General features: G+C 40.3%; 1 protein-coding gene across 4 annotated transcripts in view; it reads right to left on the reverse strand.

Annotated features, from left to right (window-relative positions):
* The window catches only part of KLHL29 (kelch like family member 29), a 403,476-nt gene that overhangs the window by 206,426 nt on the left and 174,031 nt on the right, over positions 1–23,019 (reverse strand). Inside the window, exon 1 of one of the 4 annotated variants that reach the window (XM_048938079.1) lies at positions 12,013–12,586. The exons of the other annotated variants lie outside the window; for them this stretch is intronic. The gene's annotated coding sequence lies outside the window, so the exon portion shown is untranslated. Of the gene's footprint in view, positions 1–12,012; positions 12,587–23,019 lie in introns of those variants that run through there. 4 annotated transcript variants of the gene reach the window in all.

The raw sequence follows: 23,019 nt of genomic DNA on the forward strand, positions 1-23,019 counted from the left end.
GGAAAATATTTACCACATAAATTATGAAAGGAAAATCAAAGAACGCAAAAAGCTCCGTTGTTTCTCTACTCATTATTTTGCTTTAATTTCATCTAACTTTGTGAAAAGCCCCATGGGCTAAGGGACATTAATTTCTTGCTTTTGCTGTTTTTCTAATTCCTAATGGAGAATTACAAAAGAATTTCAATCACATGAATTGGAATCATGGGAAGGAATGGGAAAGAAAATTGAAGAAAACTGCAGGATGCCCAGAAAGCTAAAAATAAATTAGTATATTCTAAATGCAGTTCTGAAAAGAGGAGAAATGCCCGTGTCACAACCACAATCCGAGCTGATTTCAGCACCAGCGAGACAGAGAGAAAATAATCTAGAGCAACTTAAAAGTAACAAATCTCTGGGACCAGATGGAAGTTATCCCTGGGTATTAGAGAAGATCAAGAAAGAAACTTTCGGGCTACTGGCAGGCATCATGGAAAGGCTGATAAGTTCCAGATGGAATACAGAAATCAGTAAATATGGCACCAGATTATGAAGTGATATGAAATAACATTTTAGTGTGAAATTAGCAATAAATACAGTTTGTAACACGGCAGCATATCACAATTTTGACATAATTTGACAAGTCGCAATATAAGACACAGTGTCAGAAGCTATCAAAGCAAAACAAAACAAATCTCCCAGGTGGTTTGCTGGAAGAAAAGAAGCTCTTTCGCTCAGCTTTTACACAGCAGCTCCTGATTTCCCCCCTTGCCAATGCTGGCAGCATATTAAAGTATTACTGCTTTTAATATGGCTGGGGTGCTGGTGCTGTGTCATATGGAAACCGCCTGCACCGGTGACCTTGTGCCCTCACTGGGTGAGATGGGTGATTCCCAGGAGGAGGTGGCAAAGCCAGAAGTGAAGAAAATTCTTCAAGGTCACAGAAGTGGTCCAACAAAAAGAACTGCTGTTTTCTCAGCTCAGCTCTAGGTATCACATTGCTGTCCCACATGTCACTGTCTACCGGTGCTTTCAACGACAGTCGCTAAATTTCTTCTTTTTCATGGATATCTCACTTCTGCTTGGCACTCTTTCCACCTTAGCAAGTTCTTGGAAGAAAGATGACATACTAAATAGTATTCCTGATTTTTTTTTCTCTCAAAAAATTAGCTAGTCCCAGAAATCTACTGATTTCCTTGTTTCCGGATGGCTCATCTCTCTTCCTCCACTCACCCATTGTATCCCGGTAGCACAAGGACACTGCTGCCATTTCTCCAGCCCTCAAGGACGAGCAGTTAACATGTGTGTTCTCTGTTCCCAGTAGAAAGAAAGCTGCATTGCTTAATTCATTGAAATCTACAACATAATTGCCTTGAAGTCAAGGGGAGGGGTATGAATTTAAAAGAACTGCAAGAACTAAGGTAAATGATCAAGACAGACAGCCATTTCACGCACACAGCCATTTCGTGTACTCCTCTGTTTGAAGCTGGGAAACTTTGGCTTGGATCCATCTTTTAAGCACTTAAGTGAGGTGCCTTAGGAATGGTGCTCCCAAAGGCCCTTCTGCAGTCAGTGGAGAGAGGAGCCAAACCTTCAGTGCATGTCCTCTACAGATGATATGGGACCATGCTAACTTTGGTGCTTCATGTGAGGGTCTGAAGTCAGACAGGATGTAGACGTGTCTCACTAGGTATACCCTGGAGTTCACACTCTAATGTGAGATGAGTGACAGATAACAGAAAGAGAAATAAAATGGAAGAAATTATTCACTACAATGATAACAATGGGCTATAGCTGTTTTATTCTGATTCTCTATTCTAGTCCATGATCAATTCCATATGTATATATATAAAAAAAAAAAAAAGAATTCTGGTGCTTTGTAGCAGAAAGAGGCACAATGAAGAAGGTTCAAAAAGTTTTCGTGGAGTGATGGATTGAAATATGTGCAAAGAAGTTTGACAGAAGTGTAAAGCAATTCTCTGAAGTCAGAAACAGATGTCAAAAATAAATGGAATTGAATTTGACCACTGGATGGATTTTGAAAACGCCCTGGAGTAATAGTGGAATTTGCCCTTAGAATGCCATGGCAGTGCTAGGGAAGAGTCAAACAGCAGGGTGACTGGGAGGCAGAGGGTTTAGGCACCGATGTCAGACACAACATAAAAGCTTAAAAAACAGTCTATCACAAAAAGACAAGCTCACAGTAATGCTACCGGCTGCCTTTAAAATGCAAGAAGAAATTCCGAGTTGAGGTTGTTATTTTTGCTTTGAAATCCGCTTGAATTCATACTTTTCAACTAAGTCATTTTTGGGGAGAAGAAGATAAGATGTAAACCCTAATGAAGTGAGATACATAGTGGGAACACTGATGAACACATCAACGTATGACCTCGTAGGTCCCTTCTAGCTCCTTTTTTAAATCAGCACAGCTGTATTAAACAACACTGCAATATCAAGATGCACTGACCAAACATTATCCTTTCCTCACACTACTAAGTTCTAACCTCATTTTCAGTCTGAAACTTATCTCCTTCTCCTCCCCTCGAATAATTTAAGTTAAGGTATGAGAGATAACAAAGCTACTTTCGGGATTAAGAAGAGAATCTATGAAGATTGCTCCAAGAAGATTAATTCACGTAGCTGAGGAAATAAACGGGGAAACAAAAATCTACTTAATTAAAAAAAATCTTCAATCTCACACCAGAACCACTGGCAAATAACACCATATGGGACAATCAACCTGATAAGCAGCACTGTGGATTGCATATGTATATATATATATATATAAAATATTATATTATATTTTTATATATATATAATATTTTTTTCAATGTAAAGAAATCATGACTGATCAAAAGGAAAATGCAAAGGTTGGGTTGTACCAACACCCGCTTTTCTCCTTCCATTGCAAATGTAGGGCAAGTTACACTTTAAATGTACACCTGCAGCAAGAAATATGTATTTAGTGGAAAATAAAATAAGAAGTAACCTCCCCAGCTACCAGGATGTTCTAAAAAAGCCCAATGTCCATGCTGAAAATCGCAGTTATGGCTCCAAGATCCACCACAGCTCCTTTCAAAGCTCTTTAGCTGTGGAGATAAGAAATCACACGCAGCCATCCCACACCGAGCTACTAAAACGTTTTAAGTTTGTACTCCATTAGAAGCACTGTAAGCACTGTGTAACAGCTAATGTATTACGCACTGATAATGTGCTCAGTGCCTCATGTCAGAGCACCATAAATATTTACTTAGCTACAACAGTCATTCTAAGCTTGGTTATGCTATGCAATATAAACGTTGCCTTTTCTCAATGTAATGTTTATTCTAGGGGAATATACATATTTTCCATGTGTTAAGCTTTAAGATTTTCTGCACACTTCTCAATTAATATGTTTTATTAATTGCAGTTTTCTCAGGAGCCTGCAAATCTGACAGTTGAGCATGCTTATTTATTTTCCTTCAATGACCTCTGTGTAAGACTTGCTTAGTTTTCCCTCTGTCAGTCACCCTGGGATCCATATTTCAAGCTGGATACTTTTTTCTTCTTATCTCTAGTTATTATTATTTGTTTGTTTGTATTACAGCAGCATCTTACAATCCCAGCTGGGGCCAGACACACCAGGAATACATAAGACAGAGTACCTGCCTCAGGAGAGAGTCTCTGGCTCAAAAAAAAAAAAAAGAAAAAAAATACAGAAAAAATGGAAGATAGAGAAGCAAAAGAGATGCAAAGATGTGTTGTGACTTACCTAATGTGACACATAGATAACAGCTGCCTGGACTCCATCCTATCTCATGCTGCATAATGAATCACAGGCAGTGGCAATAAAAATAATTCATTTTTTTTTTAATTGTTTTTCAGGTATACAAGAGAAAGAAACACAGTTTGGCTGTTCTATACTTCTAAGTCCTGCAAAATCAGCAAAAGAGAAGAGCCTTGGTATTACTAATCTGGACTCATTAACGAGCAGGAATAATCACAATGCATTGTGATAGCAGTCTTGGTGGTTACAGTCCATTATATTACATATCCTTATTACTATGACAATGTTAGGTCTTTTGTCTCCAAGAAATATGACTCACATCATCAGCCTTGGCCTGCATTACTCTCAGCTATGAGGTGGGATTTCTTTATTGCCTTCTGAAGCATCACAAAAAATATTTATTTGACTGAGTGCAAGAACAAAAGGGCAACTGGAATGAAGGCAAGAATAATTTTGTGTTGCCTAACCTATTAGGTGACAATGCAGGGAAGAATAAAAAAGAAGGACTTGAGATTAGTGCACTGCCAAGCTAACAACTGGAACAGATACTCAAAAACAAAATGGAAATAATTAAGAGATGCTGAACTGTATCCAATTCTGTTCCATACAGTTCTTTGCTGGAGCTGCCATTGCCTTCCAGCATAGGAGCACTAGAAATGGAGATTCTAACAGAACTAGCATGCTGCATGCCCTCATCTGGGGCCACAGTGCTGTGAGGCAGCTTGGACTTGGCACCTTCACAGTCGCTGCACGTTAGCTGATCTGCAGTGACAGGAAACATTGCCTGCTGGAAGCCACCAGCATTACAACTCAAGTCACTGCACATCATCCACGTTGTCCCATGCTACAACCATGTTGTCCCAGCAACGTCATCCAAGCAGGATGGTCCAGGATATTTTCTCTGGATCTGCTATTCTACTTTCTTAGTCAACTCTGTTTTAATGCAAGGTCTTGGCCTCTGTCTAAGGTGCTCCAGAGCCTCAGCCTTGCGTATCTGAAAAATTATGCCAAAGTGTTGAATGAAGACGGCAGCTCAGCTCAAGTGAAGGCATTCAAAATAATCTGTGGCCAGGACACTGTGGAGGGGAAACTTGCCCCACTCCAGGGTAGTGGAGGGCATCACTAGTCATCTCACAGTGTGCCCCACGTGAAAAGCAAACGTCTTTGACCTTGTCTTTACTGACAATGATGATACAAAAAATAATAAAATAACAATAAAATAACAAAACCCACTGTACTGCTTTATATAAACTTCCCAGCACCCTCATCTACGGAGAGTGATCTGTACAGCTGAGAAGAAAACAACACACCCATGGATTTGCTGACACAGGACCTCTGTGCTAAGAGCTCTGAAGACATACATGGGAATACAAATTATAACCATGTGGACTATGATTATATTTTTATTATACTAAAAAAAAACACATTATTTGCTTAGCTTCAAAATGCAGTGTGTTCCAGTATAACTGCAATTTCTTAATAGTTCTGAACAACCTGTCAGTTTTGTCAAACTTGCTTTTGCGATTCATTTAGCATCAGACAAGAGGAGAATTTTATTTTATACAAACTGTGAATTTTTAATGATCTTTTCTTCATACAGAAGCCAGAAGGGACCTTTTGAAATTACCCAACATGACCTCTTCCATAACAGAAGCCGCAGAACTTCCCTGAATTGATTATTGTTTGATCTATAGCATATCTTGTAAAGAAGCATCTAATCTTCATATAAAAATCAACAGTGATGGAGATTTAGTGCAAAAATCTCTTGGTATACTGACCTCTTGGTCAATTGCCCCCACTGTTGAGAACTGAGGCTTAATTTCTGAATTTATCTGCATTTGTCAAGCTTCAATTTCTCAACACTTTGTTTGGCAGACACATTACTTTTGTTTCACAAGGATAACATGCATATTGTTTATAATAAACAAGACAGGCAGAAAAAATGCATCTTCTTTCCAAAAGCAATGTCAACAACGATTAAAAATAAATATGTGCCAAATAGCTGACTCATTCACACCCCACAGTCGGAGCTGGTGCTACCAATTGCCTCCCTAATATTTAATGTCAAATGATCTGCTGCATCAAACTGAAGACACGGTTCTACTGCAGTTATTGTGCCTTTAAATCAGCTAACTTGGCACTGGTAGCAGCCTGGCCGTTACAAATCAGGCTGATGGAGAGGGGAGGAAGGGATCAGTTCTCTCAGACTAAAAGTGGATTTGGTGTAGTTGCAGAGCATTGCAGAGGAATAACCTGCTCCCTTGGAGGCTGGCTTCCTACAACCCTGCTTACACAAGGCTACAAAAGCCAGCTGAGAAGCTGGCTAATACTCAAGAATTTCATAGCAGTTATAGTATAGTTTTACCCAGAAACAGAGGGGAAATACCTCTGCCCTTTCTTTTTGTGCTACTCCTGCTATGGAAGACAAAGGTCCTTAGACCACCAACTAGGAGACCCGATCGTCCTCATGATGAATTTCATATGCATAAATACACCAATCCTGCAAGGGACCTCCTTGAGTGCATTTTCATGACCCTTGGAAAAATTCTTAATAGTTACCAAACTGGCATCTGAACAGAAGCATCTAAAACAATAATTAACAAGCCGCTGTTGAAAACAGACTTGTGACCCAGGCCAAATAGCTCTTTTGTCTGCTGCCCTGAAATGTTTGAAAATTAACTTTGCCTTTACACGTGCTTACCTCCAAGCAATAACTGCTCCCCTCTGTCCAGTCCACATTAATCCTCCCTCTACCGCTTTTATGCAATATATTTTTTGTTGTTGCTGTTGTTTTTTTCTTCCTTAGTTGGAATTCTGTTTTATTTTCCGAGATCAAAAGGTGAACTGGGAGGCTTTTTTACCTGCTGCAACCAGAGTTCACGTTTCTTTATTCCCCCAGAAACTCCCAATGAATCACTAACACCTGAAAACAAAGCCCGACCTGCATTCTCCCCCCAGCCTCAGGCAGCAGTGATTCATCAGCCGCGGCAGCAGACAGGCACAACTTTGAAGTCTGTACTTTATCAATGCAGAAAATGCCGTTTAAATATTTTGCTTTCAAACACACTTGCAAAGTTCAAGGCCACACAAACATGCTGCAAACAATCTGGAATGTTAAAGCAGTGTTTTACGAAAAGAAGTTATTTGCTGAAGCGATTTCAGTGCACTGTTAAGGTGCTGGATGGTTATTTCTCCTCATGGATGTGTTGGTTTATAGATCGCTCCCTCATTGTGAATCCTGCTGGATATCACAAGAATCCTATTTAAGCTTCTGGTAAGCAATTTGCTTGGTTTACTAAATTTTCCAGTCACACATCTATGCAAAAAGCTGCTTTGGCTTCCCATCCCAATTCCTCTTCCTGCTCGCTGTTTGCCTCTGCCACGTCTGCTTAGATCTGCACAGGCGCTGCCGTACGACTTGGCTGCCTCTCAAAGGTGACCTGCCATTCAACTTGCCAAATTCTGTCATCCATTTTACGCCACGTGAGCCAAATGCCCCAGCAGAAAAGCCACTGGGAGGCAGGGAGTGCCTGTGGTTTCCACCTCCCCTCTCTGCCAGTGCTGGCTGGGCCTTGCTATGGATGGCTGCCTCCTGCTGCAGCCTGCCCCGGGGTGCAGCGGGCTTGAGAGAGCGCCGTGGCAAAACTTCAAGACGTGGAAGTTGACTGCTTAAGTTTTCTCCTCATGTTGTGTGCTTCAGTGTTGACAGTTAACTTGCATTTAAAACAACCCTCTGCAACAGAGCTGTCAGCCTGATGTATTTCAGCCACACAGACCCTTTAAAATTCTTCCCTGGCTGAAGGGACATCAGTCAGCCAGGAGAGACCCTTACCTCTGGGTTAGGAGTCTGAGGGATACACAGAGCATAATCTTAATGTTTTATTTTTTTTTCCCAAGTGTTACCACGTAGGAAAACCCGAAAGCAAGAAAAATCAGGTCATAGTGTGCAAAGGATGGCTGTGCCCCTGGAAAAAGGGTAGGCCTATAGAAAGGCTCTGAACAGAGCCCACCACCTTCACCAAGTGTCAGTCACACAGTGAGGCTTCCAGGCTGCGTACAGCAGCTCCAAGCCTCTTAGGTTGGATATTAGGAAGAATTTCTTCTCAGGAAGAGTGATTAGGCATCGCAACAGACTGCCCAGGGAGGTGGGAGAGTCCCCGTCCCAGGAGGTGTTTAAGGAAAGGGCAGATGTAGTTCTTAGGGACATGGTTTAGTGGGCAGTATTGGTGCTCGGTGGATGGTTGGACTGGATGATCTTAGAGGTCTCTTCCAGCCTTAACGATCCTACGATTGATTCTATGATTCAGAGGTTCAGGTTTTAGTGAAGAGGGACACTTCAAGCCCTGCTACTGCACTTCCTATCTGGCAGTAATCTTCAGCCAGAGCTCACATACATAGCCAAGAAGCAAGACACTCAAAAAGAGCTCATGTTCTGAGAACGTAGCTCAGAAACAGTAAAAAGCGCTCAAGTGTTTTTCTCTGTGTACTGGAAAATATATCAACAACATCTACTACAAATCACACTGGCCTCATTAATAATTAAATATAGACTTTTCCTTCTCCAGTTTTACCTAGCTGTCATGAAAACAGTTTGATAAAGTAACCCTTTATGAATAATCAACAGCAACAACATTAACTCAGCGAGCCATAAATAAAAGAACGAAGTGAAGAATGCGGGGCTGTCTCTGACACACACACACACAAGACACTTGGGAGAGAAAAACTAAGACAAAACCAGGATATCGATATACATCTCCTGCTCTGTAAAAAACAACCGCATTACAAGAACGAGAATAAAATCTAGGAGAACAGGGGAAATACTTCCAGCTATCTTGCACACCAGAGCTTATCTTGTCCATATGTAACAGGTGGTCTCACACATATCATCAAGAGTCCTGCAACCTTTTGTGACGTCCCATCCCAACCACGTCAGCCAGCAGTTTAATACAAAACAGTACTGACAGATACTTGTAGGCATTTGCCAAACGCCAAGAGAGGCTCTTTGGAACAACTGATCTGCTTAGATAAGTATTCTGCTCTCATTACTGCTTCATGTTGTCTCACTGACACTTTCAGAAGATTAAGGAATAAAAATAAACAAACACCCCTGCACCCTCAGGAAAGCAAATTCTTGCATCATTGTTAAATTTGAAAAGAAAAAGCTCCACAGCAAATTGTTGAGGGTGCTTTCCGCTTGTTTGCTTTTGAACAGTCTTTTCTTCATCAAAAGGCAGGGTGATAATAACTGGGTCTGATTTTTAATATTTCTGATCCTTTGATATATCTCAGATGTGTATTTGATAGTTGACTGTAGAGTTGACATATCCTTATATCAAACTCTACCTGATGCCCTCTGAATTTGCCCTAACTGAAAACAATTCCCCTGGTTTTTCCTGCCACTGCTATGTTAATTTATCAAGCATATTTCTGATAGTAACAGAAAAATTCCAGATATGAAACACTATTTTATTCCCCATCCACCAATTATATTCCCGAGTACTGCTGCTATGCACAGTGCGGACTGTACAGCACAACAGGAGCTCTGCCAGCAAACTAAAATATTCATGAAACACAGGGCTGTGCTAGACTGTTAACATGACTTGCCTCTCATTTAGCACACCATCGGGCTGCACTGATGGTGATGGCACTGGTTCCAGATGACTCTTCCAGCCTCTGAGCATCATGAAGGCAAGAAAGCTGCAGTGCAGGGGCGGAAGCAGGCGGACATGTCTCCTCCTCTTGGTGCATGCAGACCCTCAGCCACCCATCCCCTCAGACACTATTACTCAGAATAACCAGTTCCCCATTACAAACACCAAGAAATACAATCAGGGGGTTGTGAACACACAGCGATTACATGGTATCAGCATTTTGAAGATTGCAGTGGCATAAACATGCATCAGCAGGAGGTGCTGGGGGAAAAGCAAATGTCTATACAAGCCACTTTCCGCTGCAAAAGTAATGGAGGAAAAATAAAGCAACTGAACTACTGGCTTTCCCAGTTGGCAGGTATTTTAGAATCTAAATGGCCCTGAAAACTTACTACAGTATAAAATTGCTGTAATTTCAAAGACTTCTAATTAAAAAGCTGTAACATTAACTTTTTGTCCTCTCCCAACCCCCCACTTCTCTTTCTTAAATATTTGCCACAAATGTACAATAAAAATGAAATAAAAAAATGTATCTAATCACTGAAGAAACTACATCAAGTGAGGATTTAGAAAAAGTTTAAAAAAAGCTAGAAATACAAACAGGTTTAGATTTACTCAAGACTATGGATATATGCAGCAACCTGAAGCCTTAATTTTCCATGAAATCCACTATGTAATTTCTTTTTTGCTCATTCCAGCTAGATTGCTATTCTGATTTGATCACAGGCACTGCATAAGAAAAACAGCCATTAGCTCATCCAGTTCATGCTGATAATGCAGGATTGTCCTCTAATATGGTTTCCGCAGCAATATCCCATCCAATTATGCAGTCAAGAGTAATAGGGCTTCCTCCACATCACTTAGCAATACAGTAAGGCTCATTATTAGCAGCTGTCCCCTTGGCTTAGTATGAAGCTGTATTCTTTTCAGTTTTTGTTTAACCTACACGTTAAAGTTTTCTCAGTCCTCAAAATCCCATCCCCAATTGGGGGGAATCTCTGATGCCCCTCCATGCAGGACAGTCGTACCCATGGGGGGTGGCCAGCAGACAGGACAAATGGGCACCTCACCTCACAGTTGCAAGACTCACTAATCCCGACAACCTGCTGACTTGCTGTATTTCTGCTGCCTTTGCAATTTAATACAAAATAAATTAATGGTGCTAGAGGTTCAGCTGCCTGCACTTTAGTGCCTAATGCTGATATAAATGCTTGAGGTAAGGAGGTAAGTCAGATGTCTGCACCAATCTGGATGATACGACACAGGTCCTACAGGAGACCTATGCCCACATGAAGTTGAAAGCGAAGACCTGGTGGAGTACCCCAGTGCATCTGTGATATCTGCTATAACTTCTGTTTAATGAAATCGAATCCCACTCTTTCAATCGGAAGCCTAATTTTTAATGAAAATCTCAGTGGAGTATCTGTTCAATACATGCTATAATAATATAGAGCTTAACTGAGACCTATGATATTACAGCACACAGTTGAGATTCGATGGACTTACAGGTGAGATGCTTATCATAGTTGTACACTGCTTCTTCTCACATGATTCATGGGGTTACTTTTCTGTTCACACTTAGTCAAAGACAGCTGAGTTGTGATAAACCTTCTGACAAGGCACAAATCCATGTATTAATGCAAGTGATATAAAAGCTCTCCAGCAACACCTCTATGTACACTGTGAAAGTCTTGCAGCTTTGGAAGAAGTTTGAGTAGCTTCTGCATGAACAGTGCCAATTCACATTCCTTACTGGTTTGTCAGCCTCAGTTCTTGAGTAATCCTTGTCTTTTCAGCATGAGAAACCATAGAAAACATCATGGGACGGTATTACCAGGATGAGGTACAGGCTGCTAAATATTTTCATCTAATGCTGCATTGAGATGGGAGGTTCTATACGTTAGCTACTAAATCCCAGATCCAAAATAATCAAAACACAGATTTAGTACCTAAAGAAAACAATATTCTCATCAGGCACTAATCTCAGTCTCATAACACAGAAAGCATCTGAAGTGGAATCCAAGAAATCCATTACAGTACAGGTCCTGCATGCATCTCAACAAGTCACCCTGGGGTCTCTCATACTGAGGGTCCCCCTTGGCTGGACAAATGCTGGAACCCAGACTGGGTGATCTCTTTGTCTGTCTGTCTTTTTCTTTACTCCTTGTTCTCCTCCTCCTCTCCTTTTTTTCCTCTTAAAGTTGTTAAGTAATGCAAGGCGTGTTTGCATTTCTCATAAAGTTGCATAGTTTAGCTGCACAGCTTAGATAGATATAATTGTAAGAGTGCCAATACTTTGAAGATAATTGTAGTACAGAGATTCTCATTAAAACTGATGATTGTGTTTGGACCTTGAGTGTCGTTTCACCTTAATCTAACTGGGGGGAATTGCAAATCTGCTCACTCCTCCCTCCCTTCATGAGTGGGATGTAACAAGGCTCCAGCCACTTGCTTGGAGAATTTTCCATTTAAGAAATACTTTCCACATCCCTCAACCATTTTATCTGCTGTAAGTGCTCCAGACAGAAATAATGCTAAAATGTTTGCATTAAGTGATTCTGTTACAAGTTTATTTGCTTGTTCTTTTTTTTTCCTATTGCACCACCATTTTATTACCTGACAGTCTGCTGTACGTGGGATACTTTGCCAGTCTGCATGTTCATCTCCTTCTGGTTGCCTCCTCTGCTAGCTGCTTTCACTGAGAGAGATGGAAGTATTAAGAGTTGCAAGAAACACTAAAAAAAGAGTCAGGACTTCATTTTTATGTTCTTCAAACTACAGATAGAAAGTCAGTGAGAAATTAGTGCCCAGTTAATTTCTTACACTGCTATTAATTAATTCATATCGTGGCAGCAGGATAGAGGGCTGAGTAATTCAGCAAGATTTAGACACTCAGGGCTGTCTGGATCTACGGCCCCATGTTGGATGGGGAGGTAGGAGGCAGCTTTCCATCCTCGCTCTTAGAATATTTAGCATTATTCAGAAGAGTTGAAATGCTATAAAGCAACACTTAACACATGTAGGAAATGTAAGTCTGAATCTGCTCAGTCTGAGGAAGCAGTTAAAGTAGGTCTTTCACAGTCAAGTCATTCGATACTGTGGTTATTCTATAAAATTAAAACATTTTTTTTTTTTGGACTGCTTCATCTGTGGCTTGCCTGGTGCACTGAGAACTTCTCTGCCTCTTGAAAGAGCAGTGTGGCTTATAGCTAGAGCAAAACGTTTCTCTCCAGAGCCTGGCACATTGTGGTGCCAGCTCTCTTACAAGCTCTTGTTATTCAGATCGAGATAAACCTGTCTCACAGGCTCACAGGTTCCCCAACGCATGCTGCTGTAATTGGATTTTTCACCTCCAAAAGACACGTGCATTCTGGATTTGCAAGCATCAGACAGAGTGACTTTAATATCAGACCAACTTGAGAGTGAAAGCATCACGAGTGTATTCTTGCAAGACTGGAAGGGTTATTCTGTTGTTTGCAAAATCAGAATCATGTTTACAAAGGAAACTGATCCATTAAAATTAAACAAACAATTACAGCAAGATCCTTTCTTAGCCATTCATAACATTATGAAATTATGTGTACCAATTTGACTGACTGAGAAAAAAACGCAGCCTTCAATTTTCTTCCTCTCATTTCACTGTCCATGGGATCTGAACCCCCACATTGCTCTGCAGTGCTAAGTCCTTACCCCAGGGCTATGTGTTTGGAGATTACACTTCTTCCTTCTCTTATTTTACTGAAAAATCATTACTCTGTTTTTATTGCTATTTTTTATTATTATTATTATTTTGTTCTTTTAGCAGCAGGGTTGCACCTGCTGGGCTTGCATTCCTTGTGTCAAACACAGGACACATCCTTTCCATCATCTTTGCACCTCTGCTAGTTCCCTTCTCTCTTAAATATGAGCAGAGCATCCACTGCCAGGCCTTGAAGGGAGGAAAACGCTTCTCCAGAGAGCGCACACCTGACCCCAGATCAGAAATGATGAACCTGCCACTTGGAATGCTCTATCCAAAAGCCTTTCCCCACGGTTTTTGACAGTTTCAAAATCTCCTGGTGTTACACTGTTGTGTTGGTGAGCTTTTGTTTGTTTGGTTTTTAAAAAGAGAGCTGCTGCTGCCTTTAAGCCTCTTAATTCAGGTTTTCTCATCTTCTTTTTTTTTTTCTTCCAGGCACACTGAGAATGTTGCTAGATACATTTTGGTAAAGGAATACTTGGTTTCCATATTCTGTGCTTAGCTGTAATCCAGGGAACAGCTATGGTACAGCAAACACATATTTAAGGTGTTGGAGATATCTGGAGCTGGCAAAGAGCAAGACATCTTTGGAGCATGTAGGTACCCCCAGGGGTAGGCAGCAGGGATTTTTAGGTTTGCAGCTCAGGATTTAGGTGTTTGAACTCTGCACCCCTCTTTCCCCTCTTGAGAGCACCCTCATTTTGGTTTGACTCAAAGTGACTTGGCTCCAAATGAATCAGAAAGGCCAGAAAAAAGATGTTTTCATACCTGGTGGTTACAAAGACTAATGTGAAATGCAACCTGATGATACTCCAAAACCTCAGAAGCCATAAGGGAAACTGAAGCAACCGCAGCTGTATCATGTTGTAAAATCTCATCATTTTAAGGACTGTATCATGACATCTGAATATCTGAGACTCTCAGCACCAGAAATCACTAATGAGAACGGGATGAAAAATATTATAAAATAGATAAGCAACATGCATCACAGAGAGATGCTTGAGTGTTTTAGAACTATATAAAGGTTATACTGTTATGAGACTACTTGGCGAAGTTTGGGCTTGAGAAATGTCAGACCAAACAAAAAGAGGTAATGAGGCAAAACTCAAAAGCTGAATTAAGCATAGTGAGCCCCAAACTAAACTACTTTTATGGATTCCTATGCCTTGTTCAGCAGCAGCTCAGCAACATCACTGAGTGCTTTTCCTGCAGCCCTAAGTGACATGACAGCAAGTAACATCTGTCATACACAGTTAGTTTGCACATCTCACTACTTTTGTGTCCAAGTCTTTCAGAGAGACCTATGTGGATTTACATAATGCTGGACACAAGGAATGGTACCCCTGGTGTCCCATCATCCTGAAATATTCAATCTGTTTAATCTGATCACAGTTATGTTAAAAGATGAGTGTAGTCTCAGCCACTGCTACTTAAATAAAATGAGTGATGCCATTAAAGGAAATATTTAAGAGCCAGAAGAGCAGGGAAAGACTCAGGTAGAAAGCAGTAATGTAAAAACAAAAATGGTGGAACCAGAGAAAGAAAACAAATGTGGGCATTTAGCAACACAACTCAGCTGAGGAGCTGGCATTTGCAGCAGACCTGCTAGAGAGCATGGCAAAATTGTAAGTAGGATTAACATAGCAAGCATCTTTCTCTAACCATTATTTTAGATCCAAACTGTAATGAAAACACAAGGTTTTTCCCCACACTTTCATGTAGTACATCATTCAATAATTTTTCACTAAAACACTGCTCCAATGCACACACAGAAAACGTTAGAAGAGACTAAAAATCAAGAGTTCTCATGGGAAAGAAAAAATTACTTATTTTCCCCCAGTTTCTGTAACTAAAAGACTGTACTTCAAATGAATTAGCTACATGTTTGTATTAATTACAAAACAAATCTTGAGACTGAAGTCCTACTTAATTCAAACCTTTCAAGAGGATATCAGAAGACTCAGCAGTACCTGGAAGATTGTACCCCTGTAGTCATTTTCAAACACAGCTTTTATCAAGTGTTCTAAGCTGGAAAGAACTCACAGGATCATTTGGGATGAATTCCCTTACAGATTTCCTGATATCATCTAACTTCACCATTCCAATTACTCCATATTGTACTGCCTGCAAGATTTAAATCTCCTACACTTCATGTAATTTTTGATGTGTCAGCAGCGAGGCAATCAACGCCAACCTTCCTTGAGCAAATGGAATAGACTGAAACACATTTTACGGTTCATTCTCCAGGCCTGGATAATTTTTATGGTTGTCCTTAAGACTTTCCTTAGTATTTCCCCATCTTCTTCAATAACGGACATTAGAACTGTGTATTTTGGCATCTACTATACTGAACAAACAGACTTCAACCAAAATACTCTCTACTTTTGCTTGTAATGTTTCTTTTTTATAGAACTGAAGTCTTCTCCAGCTGTTTTAATTATTCTGTTATACTAAGAGCTGATGTTGAGGTCATCATATAGAATATTCCGATGTCCTTTCCTCATGGCTTTACAAGTAAGTCCTGGTGTTTTAACTGGTTGCTGGCTTCAGAAGCCCACCCCATAGGAAGCAAAACAGAAGGTTGCAACCAAGCTTCAACTGCAGCAATTGAGCAGATTCGCTTCATGCAGAAATGAGAGACTGCTGTCTTTGTTTCCCTGGATTACGTCTAGTTGCCCAGATCACCCTTATTTATTTCAGCTGTGAATTTTACTAGCAAAGGTGATAAAGTACCATTTGATAACATTTGCTAGGATTTAAATCAATTTACCTTCACGCTGCCTAGTACAATTTGTACTTGCATTGCATTAGGAATTTTAAAACACGCCTAACTATGATTTTTAGTAAGCACAGCTTCACTGAGCCAATAAAACAGCTAAGTCTTAGGGAGAAAAGGTTTCCTAGATTCACCATCCAGGTTATAGTTTTGGAAGTTACTGCACAGAGTCAGAACTGCATAGAATACATTCCAAACATCTAATTTTGCTTTTTTTACTCATCCTGAAGATTGGGTAAACATCTGAATTTGCAATGGAACTTATGAGTAAAATACTGTGTACATTTGGACAAACAAGTCCAATCTGATCTTTACTGAAGCTAAGTCTTGAGCCACGTCTGGGCATAATCTGGTGAGCTGGCCAGACCCCAAACTATTCCAAGTGAAATTTGAAATTACAAAGGACCGCACCACTCAAGATCCTCCACTATCAGGTAATTGAGATGGAAAATGTTTACTTGCTTTCCTAATTATAGAGATTAGTATCTATGGTACATACAACGCCTCCTGAAAGCATTACTCACCATGGCAGCCATTAGGCTACAGATGCTGCAGAAAGCAGAGCAAGCTGTGCCTCTTTGTGGATGAGTTCCTTTTGCTGGTGCTCCAAAACCAACCTGGGTCTTGCTAATTTTTGTTGTTTCTTAGTTTGAAAACAGTGCCCATCTCCTCAATATATCTGTCTCAGAACTTCACTGCTCTTTGTGTTGATTTTCCAGCTTTCAGCTCTCTGAACACTCCATTCTTATACCTTTATATTCTTCCCACATAATTGAAAATGAGCAATTTGGTAAGAGATGGTAAACTGCTTTATTTGTATGGATTTATCTCAAAATCTGGAGGTTGAGTGCTGCGTCTGCCTCGAAAATAATTTTAAGGAACAGCAGACTCCAGTATGATAATGTCACTGACAATCCAGAACGAAATTTTCTGACTCTTCTGTTCAAGAGAAACAGAAAATACCTTGTTTATGACTAAGCTCTGTGTAATGGGCCAAGCGCTTCCTACCAGTGTCACAAATGAGAAAAATTTGCATTAATGAAGGATGGCAAAAAGAAAAGCAAACTAAAAAGAGGAAATAAATGTGAAACATTGGGCAAGGTTTCTGCCGTGTGAATGATTCAGTATAGGTAAGATGTGACTTCTTCCCTCAGCAGGTGGATAATAATACTTCTTGTTACAATATCAATAACCATTTGCAAAACATGTATTTTTTCACATTTAGATCTTTAAGTATTTACGTAGATTTGCTGACATGGATCGAGAAAATGATGCAGAATGTGAGCACTGGATTTTTTTCAGTATCACATATCCAAAAGTGATGTACAGAATCCTTCTGTAGCCAACAGTAAACCAAGCCAAAGGAGTGCTTCAACCCATGTATTTTAGGAGCAGAAAAATCATCTTTCACAGAGTGCTACTCCTCTCTATTGAATGAAATGAGAGGCTACAATCTGGCTTTAAATAGATCCCCAACATTTGGATGGCTAAAATATAAGGTGAATGCAAGCTTCAAAGATTCATCAGAACCTGTCAAGTGAAATGGCATCAGGCTCCAGGCTTCCATCAACTTTTTCTTATGCTTCATCTGCTAGACCTAGTCTGTGCCCAGGCGTGCAACATAGAGCCATCAGCTGCCCAAGACTGTTGGAGGTAAAAATACATGGATGAGAAGCAAAAAAAAAGTATATTATGCATGACAAATCTGTACAGTGGGCAGAAAATATAAACTATCCAAGAACAGGAAAGAGACAAAAGATGAGCTGGATCATTTATGTCTTGTTATTACATTTTTAGTGAATATGTATTTCAAGAATCCCAAAAATTCAGTGAGACAATTTGACTTCTGCTTGTTGTCGTGCATTAAGTTAAAAAGAGTTAAAAAGTCTTCTTTCTTTCCTTTCTCTATTTCTCTCTTTCCCCTCCCTCCCTTTCTCCCTCCCTCCCTTCCTCCTTCCCTTTCTGCCTTCCTCCCTCCCTTCCTGCCTTCCTCCCTCCCTTCTTTTCTCATTAAGAATACAGTTGAAAGAGCTGATGAAGCAGGAGAAAAGAACATTTTGTCAGGATCAGGAGAAGGAACATTTTGTCAGGATCAGGAGAGAGGATGCAGATGTGCAGAATGGCCCAATGAGCAGCAGAAAGATTGCTGTCTGCAGGAAGATTGCTTTTTGAGGGAAATGCTTGTTTAGTGGGTTGTGGGTTTTTTTTGCTACTACCACAAGATACAGCCCATGAGTTCAGCCTTTCAGATGACTGACATAGGTAGCCTCTTGGCCAGGACTTCAGGGCTTGTTCTTGATGACACTGTCAACTTCTCAGTTTGGTCAAGGACTGACAGGCTCAACATCAGCAGCAGTGAACAACAGAGCACTGCCTCTTTGCCACTGGGCTGACATCATTATATCTCTCCATATCACAGATCCATCTAAATCACAGAGCTGCAAACTTTCACTTTTAAAGATAATTTTCTTGAAGAATCTCCAGTTAGGTAAGCAAGTTAGGTTTCAAAGTCTATAACTGCACTTAGAACCTTTGGCAGACTAATATCTTCAACTTGTAACCACGGTCCTGTCCTATGTCAAGATGATACTTACTTCTTTCTCGAGTCAATTTGTGCAAGCACTGATGTTTATGTCAACTCAATCCTCCCTAGAGTCAAGCTCTCTCAAAGGACTTTCCTGGATGGAGCCCCAACAAACTGAATATCAGCAAGAACCGCAGCTCTGCCTAGGTGAGAATTTCAAAGGTGTCCATGTTCAGAGAGTTCATAAAAGTTGTTCAAGAAATCCAAGAGAATCAAAATAAACTAGGGCAACTAAGGGCAACTAAGATGATCAGGGGGCTGGAGCACCTCCCCTATGAGGACAGGCTGAGGGAGTTGGGCTTGTTCAGCCTGGAGAAGAGAAGGCTGCGGGGTGACCTCATTGCAGCCTATCAATACCTGAAGGGAACCTACAAACAGGAGGGGAGTAAGCTCTTCAAAAGGGCTGACAACAGCAGGACTAGGGGAAATGGTTTTAAGTTGAAGGAGGGAAGATTTAGGTTGAATGTTAGGGGGAAGTTCTTTACAAGGAGGGTGGTTAGGCCCTGGAACGGGCTGCCCAGGGAGGTTGTGGATGCCCCATCCTTGGACGTGTTTAAGGCCAGGTTGGACGGGGTCCTGGGCAACCTGATCTGAATGTGTATGTTTGGTGGCCCTGCCAGGCAGGGGGGTTGGAACTACATGATCCTTGAGGTCCCTTCCAACCCAGGTGATTCTGTGATTCTGTGTGAACTACATAACATTAGTCCTGTATCTCCAGCAGTTGGAAGGGGAAAAATACAGTGGGAATCATGAAGCTAAGAGCAGCTCAGAACTCCTCACGGCCAGTCCCCAGCTAGCTACCCTGAATCTTGTTCCAATATTATATTGAGTTTCATATGTCATTGATTTTTCATTCTCTTCATGAAACGCCAAACTTATAGTATTAAGTATGATTGAGGGAATTTTATTTTGTATTCAGAATACACTAAGCAGACAACACACCACTGTCTGTCTCAGCCCATTAACTTTATTAAAAAATGCAACAGAGCTGATTTCTGAAAAAGCAATTTATCAGCCTGCTACATAAATATGGTACCAGTTGAAAGTTATTTCATTTGAATCTAGGCGTTCTTTGGCCAAGATGTACCACCATGCTTTCTAAGCTTGTCAAGAACGATAAAAACACAGGTCAGGAGTCTATGATAGGTATAATTGTCTTACTCTCCCTTATCTCCCTTTTAAACAAAAAGTGTGAGCCTGTATTTCATTTCGATACAGAAGATAATTATTACTGTCACTGCCACATTCGTTTCTTGATCTTGATAACAAATGAATTAAACTTGGCATCTGACCAAATACCCTACAGTTACCCTGTCAGTGCCAATTCATGATACAATACGTTTTGCATAGATTGGCGTAGGGAAGGAACGACGGATCTATACTGCATAAAGTTCAGAATTTATTTAACATGGAAGACTTTTGTCCTTAATTACGTATGTGCTTCATCAGAGCAGCTATGTTTCCAGACTAATACAGAAATAAATTCTGATGGTAAGATTCCATAAAGATTAATGTTTACATCACCAAATCCAGAAATTAGGTTGACAAAACTTGCCATCGCACTGCTTTACTTCTGTACAGCTGAAGTTCAATAGATTTAAGTCTAACAGGTACGTCATAGATTTGAAAAAGCTGCCAGATTTCAAGAGCAGATGCATTGCTTTATGACCTGCTGTGGTCAGAAAAGCTAAAGCAGACAAAGACAGTAATAATGAAACCTCATTATTCAGAGTGCAAGTTAATTTGAGAGGGAATTCTCTCTTTACGCAGTTTTCTGCAAATTTGTTGAAAACGTTTAAAGTTTTTCTCCAAAGAATATGCAGCCTCACATATAAACTGCTTAGATAAGAGGTCATATCTAGGGCATCAATATTCTGTCCATTATATGACAAGATCTAGATTATGGAGCAACTGCATCTAAGCTTTTGGCAGTGCTAAACTTTGGAGGTAGCTGTAAAATTACTGACAATGCAGAACCAAATAAAGGTCTGTCTAAGAACTCCAATTCATAACTCGATGCCAAATTAGCATAAGTGAAATATGAGTATTTAATATGATAAAACATGAGCTGCAAGCATTTAGCTCATCCCAGGAAAAATGTGAAACCAGAAGGTATTTTAATGAAAAACTGGAAGCAAATATCACAGCCTAATGTTTAAAAGCCATAAGAGTTAATTTTAGTTTGAAAGGAAATCATTTTTCAAAGTTCTGTGCTCTGTTTAAAAACAGATTGAGTAAGTTTATTAAATTAACAGACTACTGCATTTATGAAATCCATAAGTCAGATCAATGGTGCACAGTCAGCTCTACAAAGTAATTGCTGGCCTCTCTCAAAATGGACAATCTGAAAACTTCAAGGTCTACTTTTTCCCTCCATTATTTATAATGAGGAAAACATGGTGCAATAGATTCTAATTCATAATGCCTTTTTAATGCTCTTATAGCACAACATTTGGACTCATTTCTAATCTCTGTGGGTGACAGGTTGCCATTATTGCATTTCCATTAATATGAATTATAGGTACAATATATTTTACCCAATATTATCCACCCCAGGACTAACATGATTCTACAACAAAAATCACATGGTCAGCATTTTTTTTCAGAAACAGTAAGTGCTAATAGCCATTGGAGATTAGCCTTGCTACAACCCTATGCATCTGAGCTGGTCCTTACAACTACACAATCACCAGCCTTAATTTACACTCACATTCATGGTTATTAAAATGTCAGTATCTATGTAGGTGCCTAGCTATGGCTTCCAAGCAGCGAGTCAAGGCTTGATGAGGACAGGATCACATGCCTTTTCTCCTCTTCCCAGCTGGAAATTACTCAGCCACTTATGGCAGGTATCGCAAGATGGATGGACAACTTGTGTGTGCCTCTGGTTACTGACCTGCATTTGAAGAACTCATTCTCGTGAATGACAACAGCTCTGAAGGACCAGGCAGACTCAAATACACTTCAGCCTCTTTCATTTTGATCACCAGCAGCTACCTGCCATGATTATCACCCCAATTCTTGGCAAGGGAAAAGTACATATACAGGTGTATATACATATGCTGTAAATCTCCCATGGAGGCAGAATATTGAGTTGTAAGAAGGCTTAATCTCACCTACTGTGACTATTCTCATGATTTATGGATAGAGATAGGGTTAGCAGAATAAAACACACTTTAATGTTATCAATAGCGCCAATAGAGCATAGCAGCTGTTTTAAGTCTTTCTTAAATGGTCACCAATGAACTACACACAGACCTTGCTGCACCAGAGCATAATGGCCAAGACACTCCTCTTTGATTTTCAGAACACACGTAGCAATAAAAATCTGTTAAATGGAATGAAGAACTTCCCAAATGCCAAGAATGACATGTTCCTTGCCCTTAAGAGCTCACATTCACAAATGTCAAGAAAACAATATGTGAAGAAAATAACCCACGAGCAAGTAAGTAGACGACAGGCAACAATGCTGAACAACACCATATGCATTTTTGTACACATACTCCAAAAGGGTATTTGGCAAAGTACGCTGCTAAATACAGAATGCAAAAGTACTCAGCCCATCCATAATCACGAGGATTAGTTTTGGCCAGCGTCATGGTAGTAAATAGATCTTTAGGAGAAATCCACGTACAAAGAGGGTAAGGGGCTTGCAAACAATCTCTGGAAGCACATGCCAGGCATAGAGGATAAACAAAACATTTATCAGAAAAGCAAACAAAAAGGTAATCAAAACTGGAGTCCTTGGGATAACAGATGGCAGGACTGGGGACACAAAAAGATACATGGGTGGAAGCTGAGCAGGGGTTTGTTTGAATGCTTCTGACATTTCTTTAAATGTCAGCTCATAATTATGATGTCTTCTCCGCCACCTTGTAGGTATATAGCCACTTCTAGCAGAGGCCTTCCAGCTCACACATAGCTGCACTTTAGCATTTTGAGCTATCCATCATGTTCCCACCTTTTATTCTGGTGAGAATGAACAAGCAAACACCGAACTCCCACTGAACACCTACTGCTTCAGTTTTAATTTCAAGGTTTCACTGCTGTTCAGTTAAATCTCTGGGTGCATTATACAGATTTATGTGGAGTGCTACACACTGAGCAACACCAGGAGATAAGTGGGAGAAAGGGCAATATTTAAAGAAGTTCAGAGAACCCTGCACATACAGTGTACTCTATAAACACTCCATCAGAGAAGGAAAAGTATGCTATAATCTTTTGCATAAGTTTACATGTGTAAAACCTATGTTAATACAAATCAATCCTTGTTCACTATTTGAACACACATCCTATTAATAATTCCATTAAGCTGCCACTTCAGTTCATTATTTTACCCATTTGCACTTCACTATATTCACTGTAAACATCTGCTGCTTTCCCTAAGAGGGTGAACAAGGCCATGCAATTGCATTGATGTTCTTTGCCATATCCTTGGCTTGCTGGTGAGTGGTACTGATATAAAGGGCATTTCATTCTCTCCTGCCCAGAGACAGAATACACTGCCTTCCAACGTAACCAGCT

The sequence above is a fragment of the Lagopus muta genome, chromosome 2 (genome assembly GCF_023343835.1).
Source record: "Lagopus muta isolate bLagMut1 chromosome 2, bLagMut1 primary, whole genome shotgun sequence".
Taxonomy (NCBI): domain Eukaryota; kingdom Metazoa; phylum Chordata; class Aves; order Galliformes; family Phasianidae; genus Lagopus; species Lagopus muta.